Below are 14,404 nucleotides of genomic sequence, written 5' to 3' on the forward strand. Positions count from 1 at the left end.
AGCATTCTCTCGTTCCCCCTACCACTGAGAATCAGCACAAATGACCTGTTGGTCTGTGGTGAGTAATCATTGCTCATGGCCCCATCTCAAAGAATAATGCTACATATATAGGCTTTGTTATGTTTGCGTGACTTAGCATTACAGAAAGCAGCTGGAATATGAATTGTTCAGGGTTAAAGTAAATTGCTTTCCCGTTTTAAATACGGAATCTTTTTCATAGTCCCAATACGCATAAGTGCTACTAAAACTATTTCACAAGTGCAGTCCTAACATCTTCAAGCAGTTCAATAGCCCATGCTGTCCCAAAGCAAAAAGACAGACAGTCCAAGTGATGGTGTTGCCAAGACAAGAGGGTTGTATTTGGCTCCTCTACTTGAAGCACAACCTAGCTACTATGAAAAGCTTGGGAATTTGACTTCTGTTATAATTGGGTCAGATCTTTCCAGCAGCTCCTTCAAGGGGATATTAGTTTCATATGGAACCTGCAGTTCTTCCAATTTGAGGCTTTGATCGTACAAATAAATGTTGAAACGCTGATTCTGATCCTGTCATGCTGATAGAATTGGTGACTGGATTTGTATTCAGCTCTGTGAAAGACACAAGGGAGTGGGCGAATAACTAAATGGGCCATTTACTTCGGAGGCATGGTGCTGGTATAAAGATGATGAAACGATTAAGTTTTAAGTTTAAGATTTTCAGGAGATTTGCTTTTATTGTGAAATTAATAGCCACCTGTATTATCATAAAATCTGAGACTGCTACTGAACTGTGAACGATCAAACTACAGGTTTCTTGAGGAAATGGCTTGTAGTGTTAACAACCTTTTGGAAATATTTGTGCCATCATTATTCTTCATTCACCAAGTAGTTAAAGTGGATGCATTTGAAAAGTTTGTTGAATCCTTTTCAAAATAAATTATATTTGATGACTATGCTACAGGATATTAGCATCCTACTCAGGATGTATTCAAAATTAAATATGACATTTAGCTTTTATTAAAAACAAACATTTTTATTATAGCATAATTTTAGATGTATAGAAAAGTTGCAAAGATATTCATATACCCAGTTTGCCCTATTGTTAGCATCTTATATTAGTATGATGCATTTGCCAGAGCTAATGAACTAGTGTTAATACATTGTTATTAACCAAAGTCCATACTTTATTCTAATTTTTATTAGGTTTTTAGCTAATGTCTTTTTTTTTCTTCCAGGATAGCATCCAAGATACCACATTACATTTAGTTTTCATGTCTGCTTAGCCTCTTCTTAGCTCTGACAGTTTTTCAAACTTTACTTGTTTTTCATGGACTTTCTGTTTTGAGGAGTACTAGTAAGGCATATTGTAGCATGTCCCTCAATTTGGGTTTGTCTGAGGTCTCTCTTATGATTAGACTGGGGTCATGGATTTGGGGGAGGAAGACTACAGAGGCAAACCTACACCAGCTAGAAAGTCTATGTCACATTTTTCCATTGTAAAGTTATTTGTCTCCCCCTTCCTGTGTGTAGGCTTCATATTGTTAGTATTCTTTGAAAGGAACTAACAACATGCAACCTACACATAAGGAGTAAGGAGTATGATCTACCTCTTTGGGTGTGAGGATCTACATAAATTATTTGGAATTTCTCTGCATGGGAAATGTGTCTATTCTCTCTAATATTTATTTATTCAATCACTTTTTCCTATCATTATGCACTCATGTATGTTTATTTTATAACTAATGCAGTATTATTTATTTTGTTGCTCAAATGGTGTCAGCTTTGGCCATTTGGAGCTCCTTTAGTTGGCTCCTCTGTCTCTTTGACATCCTCCTCTCCCCCTATCCAGCGTTGTTTTGTTTCATCTTCTCCAACACTGTAGAATCTTTGGTACTACAAGATGGTCCAAGCTCATCTTGTATATTCCCTGATTCAATCCTAGAATCAGCCATAGCTTGGATTAAAATATCAAAATCAAACTCTAGTCAAGAATTTAACAATCTATAGTTACCTTTTAATCTCTATTGCCCATCTATGGAAATCCTATCTAATAAAAGAGAAACATGCAAATTGACCATACCTCTGCTGTGCCCACAAGCTACGCCCACCAGCCAATCAGGAGCAAGTATGCAAATTAACCCAACAAATATGGCTGCGGCCACAGAGCTGGAGAGAGCAGGAGGCTTGGATTGCCCCCAGCACTGGAGGAAGCCAAGCTTTCTGCCCGTCCTGGCCTGCCCTGGCCTCTGTTCAAGGCTACAAAGTTTCAATTATAGAAGATAAATAAATCCCAGATTCCAGGGCCTCCACTTGGGTCGCCAGGGGGCATGGCTGGCCTGCAAACCACCACAGGCCCCTCATCCAGGCCGCCTCACGCCCCAAGGGAACCCCCAACCTGATCTGGGACACCCTTCAGGGCAAACCAGTCTGCCCCCACCCATGTACCAGGCTTCTATCCTATCTAATAAAAGAGTAATATGCAAATTGACCATAACTCCAACACACAAGATGGCTGCCCCCATGTGGTCAAAGATCCTGCCCCCATGTGGACACAAGATGGCCGCCACAAGATGGCCAGCAGGGGAGGGCAGTTGGGAGGGACCAGGCCTGCAAGGGAGGGCAGTTGGGGGTGACCAAGCCTGCAGGGGAGGGCAGTTAGGGGTGACCAGGCCGGCAGAGGAGGGAAGTTGGGGGCGACGAGGCCTGCAGGTAAGGGCAGTTGGGGGGACCCAGGCCTGCAGCGGAGAGCAGTTCAGGGGGACCAGGCCTGCAGAAGAGGGCAGTTGGGGGGACCAGGCTGGCAGGTGAGGGCAGTTAGGGGCAATCAGGCTGGCAGGGAGCAATTAGGCATCAATCAGGCTGGCAGGGGAGTGGTTAGGAGGAGTGATCAGGCTGGCAGGCAGAAGCGGTTAGAGGTAATCAGGAAAGCAGGCAGGTGAGCTGTTGGGAGCCAGTAGTCCTGGATTGTGAGAGGGATGCCTGACTGCCCATTTAGGCCCGATCCCGATAGGGGTCCCAGATTGGAGAGGGTGCAGGCTGGGCTGAGGGACATCCCCCACCCCCATGCACAAATTTCGTGCACCAGGCCTCTAGTAGTGTATGTAATAAAAACAGAAGCTTCTACTTGGTTGCTAACATTATTTTTGAAAAGCCAGTGATTTGGTGCCTTTTTATGTATTTCATTTTTCAATATATATATTTTTATTGTTGACAGCTTTTCAGATGTCCCTCATTCCACTCCCCTCTGCCTAGCCCTGAACCCCAACCCCCTTTAGACCTTCACTACACTATTGTCTGTGTCCATAGGCTATGGATATCCTATATAATAAGACCCTAATATGCAAATCGACCAAACGGTGGAATGACTGGTCGCTATGAACTGACCATCATGGGGCAGATGCTCAATGTGGGAGCTGCCCCCTGGTGGTCAGTGCGCTCCCACAGGGGAAGCGCTGCTCAGCCAGAAGCCAGGCTCACAGTGCAGCAGCGGTGGCGGGAGCTTCCACAGCAGCACTAAGGAGCAGCGAGCCAAGCAGTAGGGAGCAGCAAGCAGATGGGCGGTAAGGAGCAAGGGGTCCCGAACTGTGAGAGGGCACAAGCCGGGCTGAGGGACTCCCCCCACCCCCAGTGCACGAATTTCGTGCACCAGGCCTCCAGTAAGTATATAAGCTCTTTGATTTTTCCCTTCTCATCCCCCCTCCCCCTCAGATATGTCAGTCTGTGGCTTTTTAAATCATAACCAAAGATGTATTACTCTTACCACCTCTGTTCAAACCTGAAGAACATTAAGTTGAATATATCTAATTTGGCCAATTCAGTAAAATACCATCTGATCAAATCATGACCCTAAGACATCATCCTTAGTAAAAGATTAGAGAGAGTCAAATTATTCTGTGAGATAAGTGGGACTATGCCTCTGACACAAAAGGCTAGCTTTTTGAAAAAAGCATGGTTCTTAAACAATGAGAAAGCAGCCAAAACTGACTAAGAGTTTACCTGGGCTGTAATTTCAGAACCTGGCAAAAAATTAAAAAGTAAAAATTTTAAAAAGAAGAAGAAAAAGTCTTAGTTCAGTGTTGTCAACTTACTACCTAATTGAAAATATGGAAATAAAAGTAATATTCTGGTATCTCATTGAGGATGGGGAATACATTAATAGAAGGATCCTACACAATTCTAAAGAAAAATAAGAGATGTGTATGCATTTAAAATTCAACTTAAAATGAAAAATAAGTTTCCTTTAAATTTATGACACACTGCTATTTTGGGGTGGTTTCCAGGAGGGGAAAGTTGGGGACCAGGCCATTGGCAGTAAATCCCTCTTACTTTTCTTCAGTGTGAGCCTGTGGGTTTCCCCCAGAACACTAGGTACTCGTCCTGAATTTTCTAGCTAGTCGTTTCATGTTGGTGAATCATCTCTTGGGAACATAGTTGTCATGGTTAAAAGAAGGTATTTGGTGCTTGTTAAGGTTTTTAACTTCTTACTTTACTGGTTTTCTCTTAAAGGTCAACTTCCTTTCTACATTTAGAATTTTCTTATGCTAGACAGTGTTTTGTCAAACAGTAGCATTTCCGTTTTCATTGGGAGGGCTGAGTTAGCATCATCATTGTAAAAAACTTGTCCCCCCCCCCCCCCCCGACCCTTTTCCTTTTAAATATATCTTAAGGAACATTAAGTTAACTAAACCAATTTTTTTCCGGCTCTTTTTCAATAAAATCTATACCTTCTGTTATTTAAAAATAACTTTTTTTTATTTTGTCTGTGTATTTTAAATTCTGATTTCCTCTCATTAATTAGTAGATATTAACTGATTTTAGCAAGAGATGATGTCACATCCTATATTTAAAGGCCAATAAAGGAATTGATAATACGGGGGATTTGGCTTATGAAAATGTTTATAAAAACTGCTGTAGAAAATAGGTAGGGAATAACTGATGAATAAGAGATTCATTAGAGTTTACTCGAGAACAGATAGCATGTATTATTTATTAGAAACAAGGAGTTCAATTTTATTCATTACCAGACATACAGTGGGAACAGGAAAAATATAAACTGAAAGTGACCCAGATTTGGAGTTGTGCATGGCCTCATCTAATCAGTTGAAGGCCTTAAAAGGCCTGAAGACAAAATACCTGAGGTCCCATGAGGAAGAAGGAATTCTGCCAACAGACTGACTTCAGACTTGAGTTCCAACATTTACTCTTCCCTGGGTCTCCAGTCTGCTGGCCTGCTCTGTAGATTTTGGACTTGCCAGCCCCTCAAACTGTGAGGGACAATTCTTTAAAATAAATTTTCTCTATCTTTATCTCTATCTCTATCTCTATCTCTATCTCTATCTCTATCTCTATCTCTATCTCTATCTCTGTGTAAACACACACGCAAATGCATACATAAAAACAAACAAACAAACAAACAAATAAATAAATAAATCCTGTTGGTTTTGTTTCTCTGGAGAACCCTGACCAGCACAGAATTATACATATACTGTATTTCCCAGCTCTGTCTACTGAGCAAGCCTAAAAGCAATGAGCCCCAGTAGCAATAAGCATAGCTAGTACTCACATCTTGGTTTCTAATTACTCTGTTAAAAGGTATTGGGTCCTTGGGAAAATGGCTCATTCCAGGACTGAGGCATGGAAAATGTGAGATGAGCCTGGAAAACCTGGTGCCAGAAAATACGAGTGATCTAAAAATAGTTTGGGGGTGAGCATGTTGAAAGGACACAGGAACCAATTTGGAAGAATCTGCCATGGCCAGATTTGGGCCAATTTGAGAAACAAATTAAATAAAATCCATGGAATAAAATAAATATCCATGAGTTCATACTGATATAAATAAATAAATGACTAAAGAAATAAGGAAAAGGGACAGCTGTTCTATACAGTAGAATTCCAACCAATAAATGTGGAAGCAATAAGAAAATATAAAACCATAATTAGCACAGCAATAATATTTGCAGGCAGGAATCATCAATTGTTGCTTAAAACAATGGGTAAAAGTTTAATAAAATAGTATATAAAATATTTGAATGGTCTCAAAGGTTCTCCCAAGACACTTACCAATTACAAATGGAAAAAAAAATTTAAATCATACAATTGGAGATGAAACTTTCAGTTACAGATGAAACAGTGAAAAAACTGTGATCCAGGCATTTCCTGATATGATACACTGAGAATGTACATCATTTCTGTGATATTTTCAACAATAATACATATGGATTTTTATCAACTGTATTGAGAATAATTTGCATAAGTCACTTATTTTAATCTTTAAGTTTATACATCTTTATTTTTATTAAATGTATATACTATACAGGGTGTATACATTTAATAAAAATGTATACACAATTAATTTATTAAACACATACCCTAAACCAGTGGTTGGCAAACGGCAGCTCGCGAGCTGCGGTTTGCCTCTCTGTTGACTTATGAGTTTGCCAACCACTGCCCTAAACTAAGTACAGGACATTTTATCACCACAAAAAATTCCAGTCGTACATTGCTATTATATAGGAGAGAATGGACTGTTGTATATCAACCTATTGTCCTCCCCTCTTGAATAAGTCCACCAGCTTTTCTAGTAAAGCTGCTGCATTTTGCTAACAATCCTGAACTGAGTCTATCATCACCCACCACTTATAAAGCTTCAGACTTCGCTGCGTGAGCTAGAGTGGTGGGATTGGGGGCATCCTCAGGCAAGAATTATCATTGGTTTCCCCCAATCTAGTAGCATTTTTTTTCAAGAGTAACACATCTCATTTTGTTGTATGTCTTTGGTCACTTGGAAGTACCCTGGAATATTTAATGTTTTTCTATTTTATCCAGTTTTTATACCTGCTTTCTGTAGTGGAGAATTACTTAATCTCCTCACACAGATATTAATGAAAGTCCACAACCTAAATCTAATTATGAGGAAACATCAGAAAAACCCAAATAGCATCCTCCCACCTTCAATAAACTTGATGCCTGAGAATGGTGTTAGTTGAAAGCTTCCAAAATAAAGAACCAGTCTAATACTTCCATATTAGGCAGAAATGTTTAAAGAAAATAGGTTTCTTATGATACTTATATTCAAGGATATTTCTTGCATGAACAAAGAATTCATGGCACGACAGACTTGGAACCAGATGAAATGTTGGGAAATTTGACACCAACTAATGTAGTCTGTAGAATTATCAGATATGTGATGGCAATCTTTTCCTTGTTTTAATAAATAAGCACCAAATACCCTATGAGAGAAGTGAATTAGTATCTAGATCTTCAGAATCTGGTTCTGATAAAGTTTTAATGGTTATGGGAAATACGTCTTTATCCAAACTGACCCATCATGCTTTCTATCTAGTCTTAAGGAGGTTGTAAGACCTATTTGGTCTCTGTTTGATGAATATAACTCAGTAGATTTAGCTGTCACCTAGGCAATCGACTTAGGGGAAAGGCCTTCTATAATGAAATGTTGAAACCATAAAAACAAAGAGCCTAAATCTTCCTGACAAACCAGCACCAGAACTAGGAAAGTCTAATTTCCTATAGAATTTTCTTGGAAATGGAGGATAAGGAGTTCTGATTAAATCCACATTTGATACAGCTCTCTAGAAGTAGCATGTAAATCCTTCAAAGCTGCCAAGGCAATGCAAGCTGTCTTCACGCATTTCAATTAATCACTGGATTTAGTCTATATATGAGAATGAAAGAACTAAATAATAGCAGCAAACAACCATTCACAAATTCAAGAATTATGTTCTGTTTATATTTGATGACAATTTATTTCTGTAAGAAGTTACTATTAAGTCCACTGGTCTCAAGGAATAAAAACAAGAGTTTGAACTTTGCAAGTGTATTTACATTCTGCAATAATATCTAGAATTACCAGTTTAGACACTATTACCATGAACTTGACTAATTTATGGGCACATTTGTCAATGCAAATTTTTGGTAATAGGATTACATGTATTAATGATTATTAAATCTTATAAATGTATGTGTTGTTGATATTTTGGTTCCTCTTCACTTCCCTCTTAATGCTACTTGGATCATAGCTCATCATTATAGACCCTCAGTAGCAAATTTCCTTTTTCTCCCTCTGTCACACTTGACTGTCTATGTCCCATCCTGGATGAGGCCAGATTTCCATTGTCGGCTTCTCTGAGTGCATATAGGTGAGCAAGGATGGAAAGTTGATGTCACTAATAGATTCATGACCACAACCTGAACTGGGTATACAATCACCATATTTCCAAGCAAACGCACTTCTTATTGTGTTCCCATGTTTACATTGCACATTTCCTTCAGTCCTCCCATCTCCTACCTCTCTCATATATAGCTGGTATCTTTTCCCCATTTTAATGTTATTCCTAAAAGATCATATTCCACTCACAGCATCATCTTATTTGATGGCAACTCCTCATCAGGCTAAAAGCTTTGAGGTCAAGCTTTGCTCCCCTTGTTCTCTCACACTCTATCTCTGATCCACCAGAGAGTCCTCTTTACATTAAAAAGATATTCTGAATCTAACCACCTCTCAGATCCTCTCCAGCTCTGAGAAGTGGTTATGATCTGAGCTACAATCCTGATTATTACAATATCTTCCTAATAGGTCACTAACCTTAGCTTAATGTCTTGGCTCTAATTACCATTACTTAAAATAGTGCCAACCACATAGTGGACACTCAATAACTATTTGATAAATTAAGAAAGTTTGACTGAATGAATCAGCATTCAAACAATGTTTAAAATACCCATTAAAAATAAAGTCACAGCCCTAACCGGTTTGGCTCAGTGGATAGAGCGTCGGCCTGCGGACTGAGGGGTCCCAGGTTCGATTCTGGTCAAGGGCATGTACCTTGGTTGCGGGCACATCCCCAGTAAGGGGTGTGCAGGAGGCAGCTATCGATGTTTCTCTCTCATCGATGTTTCTCTCTCATCGATGTTTCTAATTCTCTATCACTCTCCCTTCCTCTCTGTAAAATATCAATAAAATATATTTTAAAAAAATAAATAAAAATAAAGTCACGCTCTGGCCAGGTGGCTCAGCTGGTTGGAGGTTGTCCTCTAACCAAAAGGTTGCAGGTTTGATTCCCAGTCGGGGCATGTACAGGAAGCAACAAATCAATGTTTCTCATGTTGATCTCTCTCTCTCTCTCTCTCTCTCTCTCTCTCTCTCTCTCTGTCTTTCTCTTCCTCTCTCTCTCTCTCTCTCTCTCTCTCAAATCAATAAACATATCCTTGGGTGAGCTTAAAAAAAAGCCTCATTTTTTTTTTTCAATACATGGTCCTGGGATTTAATATTGTTAAGATGACAAAATTACCAAAGAGATCTCTAGATTCAGTGCAATCTGTATCAAAATCCCAATGACATTTTTGGCATAAGTAGAAAAACCCATCCTAATATTTTTATGAAATTTCAGGGAAGCCCAGATAATCAAAGCAATAAAAGAATAAAGTTGGAAAAGCTCATTACCCATCTATTATTTCCATATCCTCTTCCAGTTAATACTCCATTTCCTAACACCACCATCCTCCATGCTCACCAAACAATCACAAAAGTGTTGCCTACTCCTCTTGTGTCTCCTTCTCACTTGACACTTGCCCATCAGCTTCCTCGAGATTCTGCATTCATGTCCCCCACCACTCCAAGTTCAAATTCTAACAGACACAATCTGTCCTTACCTTAAATAATCTCTCAGCAGGATTAAACACTCTAATTTTTCTCTGTCAGCAGGCCTTCGGATTTTCCCAATATCACTCTATGTTCTCATTACTTTTCTATTTTGCAAGTTATTTCTCCAACCAGACTTCAGGTGTCACAGGTCAAGACTCAGCACCAGGTTCCTTTCCACCCCTCTCCTTACTTTCTCATCTTTTCCTCCCATACCTTCAACCCCTGTTCCTCATGACAGACTCCTTCTCATCTCTCAAATATCAGTGTTAATGTCATTCAAAGAGGGCTTCTCATGATAAAACCTCATTCCTCCTCTCTTCCTCCCATTTCTGGTTATTCTACTTATCTCCTCATAATGTATTTCATTCATTTCAGCCTTCTTATTTTTCTTTCAAATCACACTTAGAATCAATTTTGATGACTAAGTCACATTATGTGTATAGTCTTTTAAATTTTCTCATAATTTATTGAAAATGGCTGTACTAAAGCAGAGCGCAGCCAAAATTATTTAGAAACTTCTCTCTTGACGCTTGGGCAATATTTTTTTTTTCATTTTTACATATGGTGAGAAAGTTGCCAGTGACAGAAGAAAAGAAATGTTATTTTTAAAAATGTATGTTTTTGTTATTTCCCACTTGTTCCCAAAATTATATCTCACCACAGCATTTCTGAAATATTTGTTCTTAGCACTCTCAATCAAGTTAAGTGTCGATATATATACTGTAGCTACCAACGACTATTATTTTATTTTTATGATCAGATTAAATGCAACCTACATAGCAACTCATTGTCCTACTTTTTCATGGAAGGTGCATGACCGGTTTGGCATCTTTTATGCACTTTCCCATTTATTCCACACAACACTGTCATGCACCTTTTACAGTTGTGGAAAAGAGAAAAATAATCTACCTCCAAAAGTCCACCAGGATTCCCAGCCGACTTTGTAGTTCATGCCCAATTTGAACAGAAAATGGCTGAGACCTGGCCTATGTGGCTCAGTTGGTTGGACATTGTCCCCATGCACCAAAAGGCTGCTGGTTCAATTCCAGGTCATGGCACATGCCCCAGTTTCAGGCTCCACCCCAGTAGGGGGCATGCAGGAGGCAGCTGATTGATGTCTCTCTCACTGATGTTTCTATCTCTCCCTCCCTCTTCCCGCCTCTCTTTCTCAAATCAATAAAAACATTTTTTTTTAAAAAGAGAAAATGACCAAGGCATGGTTAAGAGTGTAAGTTTGATTCCAATAACAACATAGTCTGTGTGTATTATAGAGAAACATAGGAAGTTACCTCAGTGATTTGAGAAACTGTCACTCCAACTCCATTTTATTTTATTTTATTGTTGAAAGTATTATAAATGTACCCCATTTTTTCCTCTTTCACCCCTCCAAACCAGATAAACTCCTTGATGAATCATGTAAAAACAAAAGGGAAGGAAGCATAAATTGACAGTTACAAACCTTACGATGCAGCCACCAATATTAACACCACTAATGGGTATTTGAGCAGCATTTTATTTTATTTTACTTTTATATTTATTGTTGAAAGTATTACATATGTCCCCTTTTTGTCCCTATTGACCACTTCTAGCCTGCTCCTGTCCTTCCCTCCCACCACCCTCCTGCCTTAACCACACTATTGTCTGTGTCCATGAGTTATGCATATATGCATTCAAGTTCATCATTGGTTGATCTCTTCCCACCCTCCCCCACCTTCCCTCTGAGATTCCACAATATGTTCCATGCTTCTTTGAGAGCATTTTTTTAAATTTAAACTTATTTTTATTAATTTCAGAGAGGAAAAGAGAGGGAGAGAGAGAGATAGGAACATCGATGATGAGAGAGAATCACTGACCGGCTGCCTCCTACATGCTGGGGATTGAGCAGGCAACCCAGGCATGTGCCCTGAGTGGGAATGGAACCTCCTGGTTCATAGGTCGACGCTCAACCACTGAGCCATGCAGCTGGGCTGAGCAGCATTTTAAAATGTATAGTGATTTAGCCTGGTGCTTTTCAAAGCTCAATCCTATATAATAAAAGGGTAATATGCAAATAGACCGAATGGCAGAACAACCGAACAACCAATCAAAGTGTAATATGCTAATGATATGCCAAGGCTGCTCAACCACTTGCTATGACATGCACTGAACATCAGGGGGCAGATGCTCTGACCGGTAGGTTAGCTTGCTGCTGGGGTCCGGCCGATCGGGACTGAGCAAGATGGGCCGGACATGTCCTGGAGCCCTCCTGCAGTCCCTCCCTGGCCTGATCGTGCACCCGTGGGGTCCCTCAGCCTGGCCTATGCCCTCTTGCAATCAGGGATCCCTCAGGGGATGTTGGAGAGCTGGTTTCAGCCCGATCCCGCAAGCCACTCCCCTAGGGAGGGCGCCAGATGCAGGCTCATGGCTGGTGAGCACTGCTGTGGCAGTGCGAGCCCACAGCACGCAAAGTGAGGCCGGGATGAGCAGGAGCAGTGGCAGGTGGCATTGGACTGCAGGTTTCAGCCGATCCCTGCAGGCCACCCAGAGGGACCCCACCCATGCACGAATTTGTGCACCGGGCTTCTAGTGTGCATATAAAACATCTGGGAGCTTGTTAAGTGCAGATTCCAATTCAGTAGATCTGGGCAGAGAGCTGAGAACCTGCATTTATAAGCTCCTGGATGATTCCCAGACTGTGGAACCTCAAACTACACTTTGAAGCTTTTACTTGTGTAAAGAAATATCAGTCATAAGGAAATCATACAGTTGAACTTCCTTTACCATTTTAAAATGACTTGGAATATGCAAAGAAATCATCTCCAAGAAGCTTTATGTTTTCAGAAGGCAAAGCAAAGAATGGATAAATATATATGGAATTAGCTCATCCAGGAACCTAGTATATTGGAAATAGTGTAGGGTTTGGTGCCAGAAATCTGGCTTTGAGTTCATCTGGGCCACTCATTAATTGTGTGACCCTAGACAAAACTAACTAAATAATCTTGATCCTCAGTTTACTTATTCACGAAATAAGTTCAATGTCAACTACTTGTGAGATTGTTATGAGCATTACATGAAAAACCATATCTTCAGCATGATGAAAAATCAGTTTGTCTCTCTTCTTCAACATACAGAGTTCTATTTTTATATGTTGTTTATACCTTTTAGTAATACATATACTCTATACTAATAGTATTTATGGTATGAAAATATCAAACATTTTTCCTATTTTATTTTTTTATGTTTAAGGATATTTATTATATCATTGTTTGTAATAACAAAAAACAAAATTGTAAATAAATGTCCATCTATAGGACATATGATATTATCATATTGTTATACCATTTTTTCTATTTTAAACAACCATGCAAATGTTAATTATGTCATTGCAATTACTAAATAATGTCAGTCATATTTAATGATGAGTCATTGATAGGAATCAGAAGACTTAATTACATAATTATTTTCATGCTAATGTACAATTTTTTTATAATACAATGACTAAAACATACTGTGAAAATGTCCAGTTGTCTATTTGAGTTTTCTACATGTGAACAAAGTCAGAAGACCCGAATTCAAGGCTCAGCTCTGCTAATACATTCTGTTTCCTTGGTAAAAGCCACTTAATTTCTGTGGACCTTGGTTTCCTACCCTAGAAAATGAGGTTGGATTACAACTAAAATCTCTTCCATCTTAGTGATACTAATCTCCATCCTATTATGATTCTTGCAGCTTCTTTGGCTGAAAGTTGAACTATGAGTATGCATACACCATGCACAATAGCGAGACTGTTCTTTGCAGAGTCAAGTATGAAATCAGCTATGTAAATTCAACACTCACCACAAGAGTATATTTACATTCAGTTAATATTTGATGTTGATAAAACCGCTTATATGATTCTAAAATAATAATTAACCATTACCAAGCATTTGCTAGCTACTCTTTTAAGCCTTTTATTATAAATATTGTCATTAAATCCTCATGATAATCCTATAAAGTAGGTACCAGAATTATCTTCATTTTACATTTGAGGAAACTGAGGCACAGGGAGATTAACTTGCCCATGGTCACTCAGGGTTTTGATCCCCATGACTTGCCTCTGGAGGTCACATTCTTAACCACTAAGATAAGCAATCTATGTCAACATAACCATAAATGTTCCTAAAGAATTATTTATTTAGTCTGTCAGGTTGGGGCTTTGAATCGACTTTTTATTAGTTGATTTATATATACAAGGCTCCCATATAATCATTCTTTCAACCGCGTTAAAGATTGCCCCCACCAACATTTTGACCAAACATATTATTTTGTTTCAGGACCCTGTGTAGACACACTCTTAAACGACATATTTTTGATGCCAGCTTTACCCTATTATCCCTCGCCCTCACTGCACGACCCTTCCCTCAGATGGGACCCAAAACATGCTTAAGGGACCCAAGAAATAAAAGCCCTCAGAAAGTCACCCACTGTATTTTGTTAGCATGGAGAGGGGTTTTCTTCTTGGTGGTATTGCAGCACATTATGAAGTGTTTTAGGAAAAAGAGTTCCCTGCATTTGTTGGTAACAAGTTCATTAGACATAAATTCAAGCCCAGATTAAGTAGTTATGCTTTTTGAAGATTTTATATCTGGTGTGGTCAGTGTTACCAGGTTTCCATAGCAACGCAGCTGTAACATTCCTTCTGAGAGAACTTGCACGGGGCACACCGGGGCAGATTTATGTCAGCGACCCCCACGAGGTATTAATCATTCTTTGAGGTCGTTCTTAGCTATCAAAGTAAGTGCTTAGAAAA

This window comes from Plecotus auritus (genome assembly GCF_963455305.1).
Source record: "Plecotus auritus genome assembly, chromosome: 4".
Lineage (NCBI taxonomy): Eukaryota > Metazoa > Chordata > Mammalia > Chiroptera > Vespertilionidae > Plecotus > Plecotus auritus.